Genomic DNA, 12,641 nt, shown 5'->3' on the forward strand with positions numbered 1-12,641 from the left:
ACCTCAAGTCAAGTCAAGCAAAACTTTATTGCTTAGCCATAGGCCATCGCATAACAGACACCAACTGTTCAATTTTACAAAATGTTAAAAATTGCAAGATGAAGTTACAGAATACTCTGATTAAAACCAAGGTACTGTTGCAGCACGATCAAAATTTATTCACCTCTTAGTACCCATGTTACAACAGGGCATCCCCCTGTCAGTTGATTGCATGGTTAGCAATATATTTCGTGTGGATCTTTTGCACTGCCAAAGCGAAGAGGGAGACCCTGTACATTACATAAGTATCCTTATCAGCTAAAAGATAATAAATTTTTTGAGGAACCTGTTCCAAATATGAGTGGACCAGCAGGTCTTTCAAAAATTTGTCTCGAGGGTGCAAGTACAGGGGACAAAATGACAGATAGTGAGGCAGATCTTCAACCTCCAGGGCACTACAAATACAATAACGCTGGCTCCGTGGAGCCTGGAGATAACAGCCATCTAACACCGCATTTGGCATTGATTGAAATCGAAGTGCCGTGAATGCCTGCCTAAGGTTTGTCGATAAAGGCTGAGCCAAATATGTCACTCTAAAGTGGTTGTGCTTAAATAGCCTATACCATTTAGAGGATTTAGAATTATTGATGACCAGCCTGTCTATATAGGCACCGTGTCGGAAGATTGCATCTCATAGGCTCAGTCTGTTGGTTAGGACAGAGAGGGCCTGGGGTGAGATGTGGTAAGACTGATAAAGACTATTTATTCTTGAGAACCAGTAAATATCACCTGAAGCCAATTCATAGCAAGATTTTAATATTATCTTAGTTGGAACATCTTTTATGGATCTCTAACAATTAATCAAAGCACAATGTACATGTGCTTTGGCTGAGGGCAAACTGGTCTCAGCACGGAGTTGCGCAGCAAGAGTGCTGGGAGGTAGTGACAAGAGTCTTCTCAGAAAGCTATTTTGGATTACCTCTAGCCTGGAGATCTGGGATTCATCCCAACCCCAAACTGCTGCGCCATATAGGATCTGGGGAAGAACTTTACTCCGAAAGATTTTTAGCACAGGGACAATTAAATTACCACCAGCTGTGCAGTAAAATTTAAGGGTGGCTCCACTTGATCTTAATGCGGCTACTTTTATCATGTCAACATGCTTTTTCCAGGACAGATTGTCTGAGAAGTATATACCCAGGTATTTAAAGACTCAGCATTGTTCAATATGGTGTCCGCCTATTGACCAGTTAAAGTTAACATTTCTTCTGCCAAACACCATCACCTTTGTTTTAGTGTAGTTGATCTGTAGCCTTTCTTTTACACAATAGTCATTAAGCCTCGCAAGTAGTCTCCTGAGGCCAATGCGGGTGATAGATAGTAGTATCATATCATCCACATATAGAAGAATCAATATTTTCCTTCTTCCAAGTGAAGGAGGGAAAAAGGCTGGACCTGATAATTCTGTAACTATGTCATTTAAGTAAAGGTTGAACATGGCAGGAGCCAAAAGGCACCCCTGTTTAACCCCCTTATTTACAACAATGAGAACTGTTAGAGATCCAGAGGTTCCCACCCTGACTTGGGCATAGGCATTTGTGTACATTTCTCTTATGAGAAACAGAAGCCATCTATCAATGTTCGTATTGGCCAATTTGGCCCACATTAAGTTTCTGTCGATTGAGTCAAAGGCTGCTGCCAAATCTACAAAGGCTACATATAGATGTTTGGTGGGTCCCTTCACACTCTGTGTAGCTAAAAAAAAGTGTCAAGCAGTGATCAATTGTACTTTGCCCTTTCCTGAAACCTGCCTGTTCAGGGTGGAATATTTGATTAGCAACTTCCCAGTCCTCTAACTTATACAAAAGATATTTGCTGTATAACTTAGCATGTATATCAAGAAGGCTAATTGGTCGATAGTTGTTAGGGTCCTGCTTGTCACCATTTTTATGGATTGGGACAACTATGCTTTGCCTCCAGCCTTCAGGGAAGATGCCAAAGTTATTGATATGGGTGAACAGCTTAGCCAATATAGGTGTCCACCAGTCCGGAATTTTTTTATAAATTTCTGGGGGCAGCATGTCCTCACCTGGAGCTTTGCCCGATCTAAGGGCTGTGATAAGAGCTTTTATTTGTAAAGGTGTGACTGGGGGCCATTGAGGCATGGTTAATACCTCTACCGTGGAAGGGATGTTATTGTTTCCCAGAGGGGACGTATAGAGCTTACTAAAGTAGGAGAACCAGGCTTTTGCTGGTATGTGGCCCATTATTACTGGTCTGGCAGACCACATACCATTTGCGACCAAATCCCAAAACTGTCTCTCCTTTTTTTCCACCACCGCTTGACCTAATTGTTGCCATTGGGCTTTGGCATATGTTTCCTTTTTTTGTTTTATCAATAACTTAAGGAGGATCACAATGACACTAGAAAGTTGTGTGAGTAATTCACGGGATTTCTAATAGCTTGCCGTGAATAGTTCATCACCATTCTCCTGGCCCATTTGCATTCTTGGTTGAACCAACTATTACACAAATGCCCCTAGCTTGTTTTTTCTGAATCATCAAAGGTCTACGGTGGCAATGAATAGTTTGGTATGCCTCCAGGACATCTATTTCGGAGTCTATAATTCCTTGTCTAAGAGAAAGGAGAGTGTTACTAGCCAAAAGTTGTGATATAGAGGAATGCAGGTCAATTGACCAGCATATTCTCCTTTCCGCAATCTGTATCCCCTCTAGATTTGATGGGGGCTGGGAAGGGATAGGGAGCAGAGGTCTCACGTACATAAGGAGGGGGAGATGGTCGCTTTCCAATCTATTGCCAACATTAAACCTAAGTACATCCAAAGACAGGGCAGTAGATACAAACATATAATCTATTGTACTAGCACCCCTGGTGGACAAAAAGGTAAAATAACCTTTAGTCTTATCAATACTAGAGCCATGTAAACATTCCAGGTGATGTAGCTGCAAAAGCTCTGCCAGTCTCAAACCCTGCTTATTGTGGGTTTTATCTTGGGAAACCCTATCAATCAGGGGGGGTTGAAAAGAGGGGTCCTGGTTCATGGAAGCCCCAGTCTAGCGTTAAAATCTTCACACAACATCAGTCTAGATGTAGGGAATTGGAGCTCCAATTGCAACAGAATTTCTGACAGATGGTCCCATATACTATTATAGCCCACATATTTGGCTAAAGTAGGGGGGAAATAGACATAGATACAAATTAGAGATCCTGTAGTTTCCCCTTTTATCCTCAGGATCTGAACATACTGTGGGCAGTTGTTACTCAGCTGGTGAACCTCGACCGGCAAATCCACAGCAATGAAGATGGTGAGGCTGCCACAGCCACGGCCTTTAGAGTTGTATTTTACAGCAGGGTTGGAAAAGGCACGAAAGCCAGGCAATAGCAGGGGGTTAACTTGACCAACTGAAGTTTCTTGCAGGCACAGAATCTTAAAGTTTTGAAGAAATGTAATAAGATCCACATCATGGGACTTGTTTTCCCAACCCATCATATTCCAAGATAACACGGATAGTTGTCAGGCTGGATATATTGAATCAACATCGGTGGTATCACAGACACAGCCATTTGCTTTCCTGTGTATTTGGTTAATGACTGGAGAGTGTGGGCTTTTCCTCTTGAAATCTATATTGAGCTTGCGGAACCTCCCAGCAGGGGTTAACTGTTACTGGGCTAAACCTATCTTTGCCTCTACCGCTACCGGGATGGTAGAGTTTATTAACCCACTATGAAGAGCGGGCTTTTCTGGCTGACCCCTCTCCATCTCTTCCAGAAACCTCATCTTGAGCCAATGGCTAGGATATATGGAGTTCAAATTTCCAGCGGTCGTAGGATATGTGTAAGATGTCGCAAAAGGCTCAGTTACATGATGACTAACAGGTAAAGCCCTTGTTGACTGGGGGAAGAGAGGGGTCCCGTCTTGTTGAACATCGGCCCCACTTCCTTAATATCCCCAAGACTGCAGGGGGGGTAAAGTGGGGAATGTCCCTGCTGGAGCCCCCGAGGCTTCCGTAGGTGTGATCTGGTTTAAACAAGCATCCAACCACGAGTCAGGCGCTTCCTTAGTTTCAGCTGGAGTACCCATATCTTTAAGGAGCATATTATATGGGCTTGACGCAACAGAGTCGATGACAGGTAAAAAATTCTCACATGTATGGATGTTTACAAGGTGGAACTTAAGTTGGTCAAATCTGTTTAAAATTTCAGTTCTGCCCTGTGGGGATAGAGAACCAAAGGAATCTAGCAACTTTCTCTCTTCTTTATCAAGTGGATCATTGATCCAGCCAAGAGATTGGCAGCGACCTTGTGACCGTGTTTCCCTATTTCCTTTGGGTTCGGCTGGCTCTTCGACTCCTAGGTCAATCCTCAAGTCTGCTGAATCCAAATCAACAAGCGTTACATGATCTGCCTTCTCCTCTTCCTGCCTGCATGTGGGACGAGATCGACGGCGAGAAATTAGAGCAACTGGGTGGGCCTGTTTTCAAAATATCTTAAAATTACTATTCCGATCTTGGCCAGAGCGTTCCTACTATTGAGGATTTGACTCATTGCATTCCGAGAGGTGAATGTGACCACGGTGTGCGCTCTTATACCATTAAAGTATAGGTATTCCACCTGGTCAAGGTCTGTTATAGATAGATGGATTAGGGGCAAACTCTTTAAGATTTCCAAAGATGTAATTTGCATTCGGGTTGGAGTAGCAGACCCTTTGGTTTTGGATAATTTGCAAAACCCAGCTTGTGTGGGATCAGTGCTAAGCACCATTTCGGTGTAGTTAAGTTTTCCACCTTCCTCTGGTTAATATTTTCCTCCAATAAGACATCCATCCACGGATCCTGATGGGCTGTATACGAGACATGGGTCTGTAAAGGGGTAGCTAGGGTGGAGGCATGGGGCAGGTATTAGCACACCAGAAGTATTGAGATCCTTGTTTAAATTTGGGTTGACTTTCTTACCTAGACTCATGCAAGGTGTTCTCTCCATTCTCCCCTCACGCCGGGTAGGGGATTCTCCCACCAGGTCAAATAATTTCCTAAAGTTCATTTTTTTGCCCCCTCGTGCCAGCTTTTGTTTTTTCAGATTCTTGCTCTTTTTTATGTTGGTACACACATCCCTAGCTTTCCTGTCTTTCTGCAGCCGAGGCTTCTCCTTTTCATTGGGAGTGGGCATCGGTAAGTGGCTCTGGGATATAAATGATTGCTTCGCCACCAAGGGGAGTGCAAAATTTTGGCACATCTTGACTAATATCATTAACAAGTGGTTGCATTCAGTCAAGAAATATTTCACATGTTCAATATCTGTTGCCAGCATGAACAGCCAGCCAATTAATGGGGACCCAATCTCCGCTAGTTCTAGTTGCCGATGCTGCTGGTATTCCTCAGATGTTGTATTTTTACCCTTTCCAGGTTCATTTTCTGGTAAGAGTTCCTTGCTTATATGCTTTTTTGGAGCCTCCTCCAGCTCAAAGGGTTGTGTCCAGGCAGGATCCTCAATCGATCCACTCCCAGCCAATTCCGTGTAATGCACTTTAGATGCTGTTTTCCCCCCCTGCTCTTTATTTGAGGCAGCTAAGGTAAGGTCCGGCTCATGGGGTCGTACTGATGATGTGTCATCTGGGCAAAGTCAAAGTTTGGGCAGCTGCACTGCATTTTTTGCTCGTAGGCTTTCAGCCAGTGCAATTTCAGCTGCCAAGCTTAGGGTGGAATACTCCCCCGAAGCCTTTTGGATGTTTTCTTTAAAAGTAAAAGACCAGTCAAGTGGATGGAGGGTGACTTGTGTAGAGTCTTCATTAAACCTCTTATGTGCTGTCAGGTTAAAAAGTGGGTAATTTTTAGTTGCCCCCTTTGAGCCCTCACTGGGGATATTTTAGTTTCTTGGCTGGGGGGTGAAGCTTGTGCGAGTTCCCTCGTCCTCAAGCCTCACCATGGGGGCATGCTCTCAAATATAGCAGGGGTTCGCAGGGCTTTTTGTGGGTTAAGTGTCAATACCATTAGGTATTTTATCATTATCCATTTCCCCAGGTCAAAATCCCAGATTTTGGGATTTGGCTGATGTAGTTATCTTATTAGTATATTGTTTGATTTATATTAAGTAGTGTTTATCCCCATTTCAATTTTTTATTTTTTATAATTAAAAATAGGAAAGTACATAGAAGGAAAATAACCACCTTACATGACAAAATAACAAAAAGTACAAAAATATCAAAATATATTAGTAATAACAATTTTCACCCTCTCTGTCCTATGGCTAATGTATTGTTAAAAGTAAACTATATTCACCTTGCTTAATATGTCAGATCATAAATGCTGAATACAGCTCAGATATTGGAGCTCAGATATCTGGGGTATCTTCAAGAAACCTTAGCGCCTCCCACCCCACTTTAGCTATTACTGCATAATCCCAAACTTTCTTTTTTCATTCTTTGATTGTTAGTATCATATTCACTCTCCAGTATTTAGCATATAACGTTCTTGAGGCAACTAAGAAATATCAAATTAATTCCATGTGCTTTACATTTAGGCCACATTCACACTGTACGTTTATTCCACTATTATTCCACTTTAAACAGTGATGGTTTCCCCCAAAGAATGCTGAGAGTTGTTAGGAGACCCCTGTTCCCCTCACATACCTGCAATTCCCAGAGTTCTCTAGGAAGAGGGATTGATTGTTAAACCACTCAGAGAATTGTAGCTTTGTGAGGTGAATAGGGATCTCTTAAAAACTCTTAGTACCCTTCATGAATTACACTTCCCAGAATTCCTTGAAGGAAGCCATGACTGTTTAAAGTGGAATAATAGTGTAATAAATGTATGGTGTGAATGTGGAGAGAGCTTTTTCAGCTGTGGCCCCCAAGCTTTGGAATACTCTATCCCAAGAATAATCACACTGAGAAATTGTCTGTACATCTGATTCGGTAAAAGAACACCAAACAAGAATGTGAATACCATCAACTATTGTTGGCATTCGTTTACTGTAATATCCCTTGCCCCTGAATAATAAAAAAAATTAAGAGCTTTATTGTCCATTGAAATCAATGGGCTTTAAAATTCTTAACTCTGATTGTATCATGGCCTTCTTTACAAAACACTCTACTCACAAGAGTGGCTATTAGTTTTTTTTAACACCCATGTAAGCACAAGGTTACTCAGTAGGTTCAGACAGCTGGAAGCATTTGTGATTGTTGTGATAATTTATAAAGGTGAAGGCAGTACTCTATTCTGCATATATATCTTATACTGAACTGCCCAGAAATTAATTCTTAAAAAAATAATGTTATGAAAATTTAGTTATCTCACAAAATGACCTTTTGAAATATGGAATTAATGTTAACACAGTACTTTGAACATGTAAAGCAACTAAGTATTACATTTTTTCACTTAACTCCAAGATTTACAACTCACAGCTCTTTATCAGTCTTGTTCCTTTATCTCTAGGCACCATCTTTCTGTGTCAGCTGCAATCTCATTGAAACCAAGATATTGCTTATGGAACTCTAATATGCTATTCTTGAGGTCCAGACAGAATTAGGAGAGAACTGAGTTAGTCAAGGCACAGCATTGTCATGAACTCTGGCCCCCAAGAGCCACGGGTTACATACTTCAGACCCAATTCCCACCCTTAAGGCAATTGATCTGGAACCCAGTCACCAAATTCCCCTTGTCAAGGCTGTGCAAACCAACACAAACCCTGCAAGATAGAAGATAGGCTGCCACCACCCCTTCACTGGTTCAACTCTGAGCTAGGGGAACTCAGAGCCCAGAAATAGGTAAACCAAGGATCAGTGAGACAAGAGGCAAACTTACACTCCTTGTCCAGAAACCTCTGGTAAAACAAAAATATACTTCTGCTTAACTCCTTGGTAGATTTGTGGTCAAATTGTCAAGGTGCTGGATTCAGAACCACCTTCCCCCTCAATGAGCACACCAGGTTAATAAAAAGTAGCTTTATTAAAAATGTAAGTGCACTTTAATATGTAGCAGCGAAACAATTCCTCAAAACCACACACCCAACCAAGGGTTCAGGTATAACATAGGAGAGTTCACACACACAACAGAAAATAATAAACTATCTAGCCTCATCTACTTAGAGGTAGTTGTTGATAGGTCTCATCTCTCCTCAGAGAGAATAGTATCAGGATAACAAGAAGCAGTGGAACCCCACATAGGTAACCACCCATCAAGATGGAAACCTAGGGGTACATTCAAAGGAACGTCCAGGGGGAGAACAAAGGCTAAGAGTCTCAGACCCTATACTTAAGGAAAAAGAAACCCAACAGTCCAGGATGAATTAACCAATCAGGGGCTTTCTGATGTAATCATGTTCCTGAAGCTTCTTCATTTTTTCGCACCTTGCAGGCCCCCCTCCCATCTCTGATCTCAACCTTCTCAAGCCTGCATGGCCTTGAGTACCAGGCTCCTACTGATTAGCAGAGATAAACAGGTGCTTTTGTTCAGGCCTCCCCAACTGCTTGCAGCTGGAGATGAAACTTAAAAATTTCCTCTCACAGAGGCCTGTCTCCTTCCAAGATGTAACTCCCATGGTTCCTTGTAACTGACCCATGATACACAAACCAGGTTAACAAATTCACAGAAATTTACAATTTCATGACAAGCATAATATGACAGGAATAAAACCGTGCATAAGACAGGACAGAAAAAGCATAAATAGCAAGCACTGCTGCCAGCTTTGTAGGAACCTTGTGGAGAACCAATGAGGCTCAGGATGCATCATGTCACAGCACGATGCATGAGACACCAAAAAACCATGTTAAAATCTTAAAACACTAGAAGCAGCATCCAAACAGGCTATAGGTCATCAGGGCAAAAAAATCAATCATCTGGAATGGGAGCACGAGATAATGCATCGGCGACCACATTATCTCGTCAATTTATGTGGGTGATGGAGAAATCGAAATCTTGCAATGCTAAACTCCATCTTAGGAGTTTCTGGTTGGAATTCTTCATCTTAGCCAACCAACACAGAGGTGAATGGTCGGTTAGTAATTGAAAATGGTGTCCCCACAGGTAAGGGCGTAACTTGTCAAGAGCCCAAACCACAGCAAGACACTTCTTTTCAATTGTAGCCAAATTGCGCTCTCTCTGAATCAGTTTTTTACTGAGATATGCAATAGGATGCAAATCTCCATCAGCATCTCTTTGAAGCAAAGCAGCTCCAAGCCCATAGTTTGAGGAATCTGTCTGAACTACAAAAGGAATGGAAAAATCAGGAGCTTTCAAAATTGGGTATTGCACCAGCAAAGTTTTTAAGGCATCAAAAGCACCCTGACACTTGTCAGTCCAATTAACACACATAGGCTGGCACCTTTTACACAGGTCAGTTAAAGGTGTAGTGATGCTGCTAAAGTGAGGTGCAAATTTTCTGTAGTAACCTGCCAAACCTAAAAAAGATTGAACCTGCTTCTTAGTGCGAGGAACAGGCCAAGTTTGTATTGCTTCAATTTTAGCATCCAGGGGTTTCACACATCCCCCCCACCTTATGACCAAGATAAATGACCTCTCCCAACCCAAATTGACATTTCTGAGCCTTGATGGTCAGTCCAGCATCCTGAAGTCTCTGGAAAACAGTGTTTACATGATTGACATGTGAATCCCAATCTGAGCTAAAAATGGCGATATCATCCAGATATGCACAAGCAAATTCTCCCAACCCATGCAACACAGGATCAATGAGTCTCATGAACGAACTTGGTCCATTCCTAAGTCCGAATGGGAGAACTTTGAACTGGAACAGTCCCAGGTGGGTGACAAAAGCAGACTTCAACGCAGCATCTTCATCCAGAGGTACTTGCCAATATCCTTCGGTCAAGTCCAAAGTGGTGATGTACTTAGCTGCTCCCAGTCTCTCTATTAAGTGATCCATTCTAGGCAGAGGATATGGATCCACTTGAGTGATCTGGTTTAATTTTCTGTAATCAACACAAAAAACGGACCTCGTTAGCTTCCTTCTTAGACACCAACACAATAGGGGAAGACCAAGGACTGGTGGATGGTTCAATGACTCCCATCTCCAACATAGCTTGGATCTCCTTCTCCACCACCTCAGCATGCGGTCCAGTAACTCGATAGGAGGAGACTGAATAGGTGGGTGGTCTCCAGTGATGACAGAATGCGTGGCTAACTTGGTTTTCCCAGGTTTACTAGAAAACATAACTTGAATTCAAGTCAGGACTTGGAACAATTGAGCACGTTGTTCATAGGTCAAGTTCTCAGGCAGGGAAGCTTCGCTATTCCCCCTTCCTGTTGACTTTCAGCAACCAAGTCCAACAAATCCTCTGTATTCTCATGCACTTTAGTACAAGCCAAAACCATACATTTTCTAGAAAAATATTGTTTCATCATGTTAACATGAAAAACTTTAGGTTTTCTGGTTGAGTCAGGGTAGGCCAACAAATAATTAGTGTCATTCAGTTGAGCTTTGACAACAAGTGGGCCCTGCCAGGCAACAGATAGCTTATAGTCCACTTGGGCCTTCAGCACCAAGACTTCTGAATCAACAGCAAACTGCCTTGCCTTAGTATGTACATCATAGTGGGCCTTCTGTTGTTGTTGAGCCTCACCCAAATTTTCCTGAGCAGCTGTCAAAACATCTCTCAAAATATTCTGCAGCTTTTGCAAGTAAGTAACAACAGGAACAGGGACAGAGTCCAGCTTTCCTTCCCATTCAGTCCTGAGTAATGACAAAGGTCCCACCAAGTCTCTTCCAAAGACTAACTGGTTAGGACTATAGCCCAAGCTAGCAGGAGTAGCTCTGTATGCAAACATCAAAAAAGGCAATGCCCCATCCCAATCAGTAGGGTGCTCCAAAACATATGCTTTCAGCATGATATTGATGGTCAGATTAACCCTTTCACAAAGCCCGTTGGATTGATGACACACAGCCACCAAAGTGAGCTGTTCAATTCCAGCAAGCTCCCACCGCTTCTGGGTTAACTTGGCAACAAATCCAGGTCCTTGATCGGACAAAATAGTCTTAGGGCATCCCCAACGTGAGAACAGTTCCAACAGAGCCTTTGCAATACTAGGGGCGGTGATGGAAGACAGGGGAATTGCCTCCGCGAATCTTGTTGCGTAATCAATACACGTTAAAATAAACTTTTTTTCCAGTTTTACAACGAGAAAATGGTCCCAAAACATTGATAGCAATCTTAGCAAAGGGTTCTGCCACAATCTGAGATACTTGTAGAGATGCCTTGGGGTGGTCTCTAGCATATCCTACACGTTGACAGGTGTCACAGGATTTGGTGTATTCCTTAACAGATTTTGAAACGAAAGACCAGTAAAAGTGCCTGGTGGCATTGAACAATGTGAGCTTGACTCCCAAGTGACCAGCAGTCACCACATCATGGGTTAGCTTAAGCACACCTGCTCTATAAGCCTTAAGCACCACCAATTGAGTAATTGCCATTCAATTGAATTGCCTTGAGGCACATGCTCATGGTACAACAGATCATCTTTCCAGTAGAATCTCAGCATTACAGTCTTTGACAAGGCAGGGGGGCTATTCTTTGCTACTTCTCTGCAAGGCTTGAGGCTTTCATCCTCCCCGAGAGCCTGTTTAAACTCTTGAGAGCTGGCAGATGGCAGCTTGAATTCCTCTTCCCCCCTCTCAGAATTTAAAACAACACTTTTTTCCTGTAGCTCTGACTGGCTTACAGCTATGTCCTCAGTAACTTGTGCCACAGTGACATCTAGTGGCGGTTCTTCCACATCACAGTTCAAATTTTCTTGTGCTGCCTTAAGCTCTGGTTAGGGCATTAATATGCAGGTTTTCCACAGTTTGTTTATGATTTAGAAATAAAATATCAACCCCTAATAAAACGGGCCAAAATTCAGGGGAGGGGTCATGAACTATGACCCTGTGGTGTCCCGACCAGTTCTTGTAAGTGATAAACACATCAGCCACTTGTGTCTTAATTTCCTGCTGTCCATATGCCAAGACAGAGAAAGAAACACCAGGGACAATTTGCTCAGGTTTCACCATGTTCCTTGCAATACTCGTGATTTCGCTCCCCGAATCTTGTCTGCCAATTACTTTCACATAATTAACATACACAGTCTCTGCAAACTGGGATTGAACCCATTCTGTGCATTCTTGGGAAAGGAGGTTTTGAGAGTCCTTCCCAGGGGGCTGACTGCTCTGATCCCCTCCCTTTGCTTTCCCAGTTGCATTTTGAATTACACTCACTGAAGCTGACTTGAAAACAGCCCCACATGGTGGTTCCAGACTATCTTGGGAATTAGGAGCAGAAAAACAAAGTCCAAGGTCTCCTCCTCCCCAGCAGAGGACCAAGAAGACAGTTCAGGCTGTTCCATCAATCCCGGTTCTTCTGTGTCTCTTATGCGCCTACTTGGGGCCACTTTAGCATTTTCCCTCACAGCTGGTGTTGGCTTAGACACATTTTTGGAACAAGAATCCATTTTATGACCTGGAAACCCACACCGGAAACACTTTATGTCACCTGGAGGTTTTCCTTGTATTCCTTGTGCCGACGGAGTTGGAGCTGGCTTGGGGGAATTTGGCCCCTCCTTCACTCTCTCCCCTCTCGGCTGTTGCCAAGGTTTCTGCATTCCAGGCATTCCCTATCCAAATGGCTTGTTAGGAAAATTCTCAGTCTTTTTAACAA

At 42.8% G+C, this 12,641-nt stretch overlaps 1 protein-coding gene across 10 annotated transcripts in view; it reads right to left on the reverse strand.

The window, feature by feature from the left end:
* Positions 1-12,641, reverse strand: part of CTNND2 (catenin delta 2) — a 1,018,171-nt gene that overhangs the window by 287,055 nt on the left and 718,475 nt on the right. The window lies entirely within an intron of this gene.

Source organism: Rhineura floridana, chromosome 1, assembly GCF_030035675.1.
Source record: "Rhineura floridana isolate rRhiFlo1 chromosome 1, rRhiFlo1.hap2, whole genome shotgun sequence".
NCBI classification, from domain to species: Eukaryota; Metazoa; Chordata; class Lepidosauria; order Squamata; family Rhineuridae; genus Rhineura; species Rhineura floridana.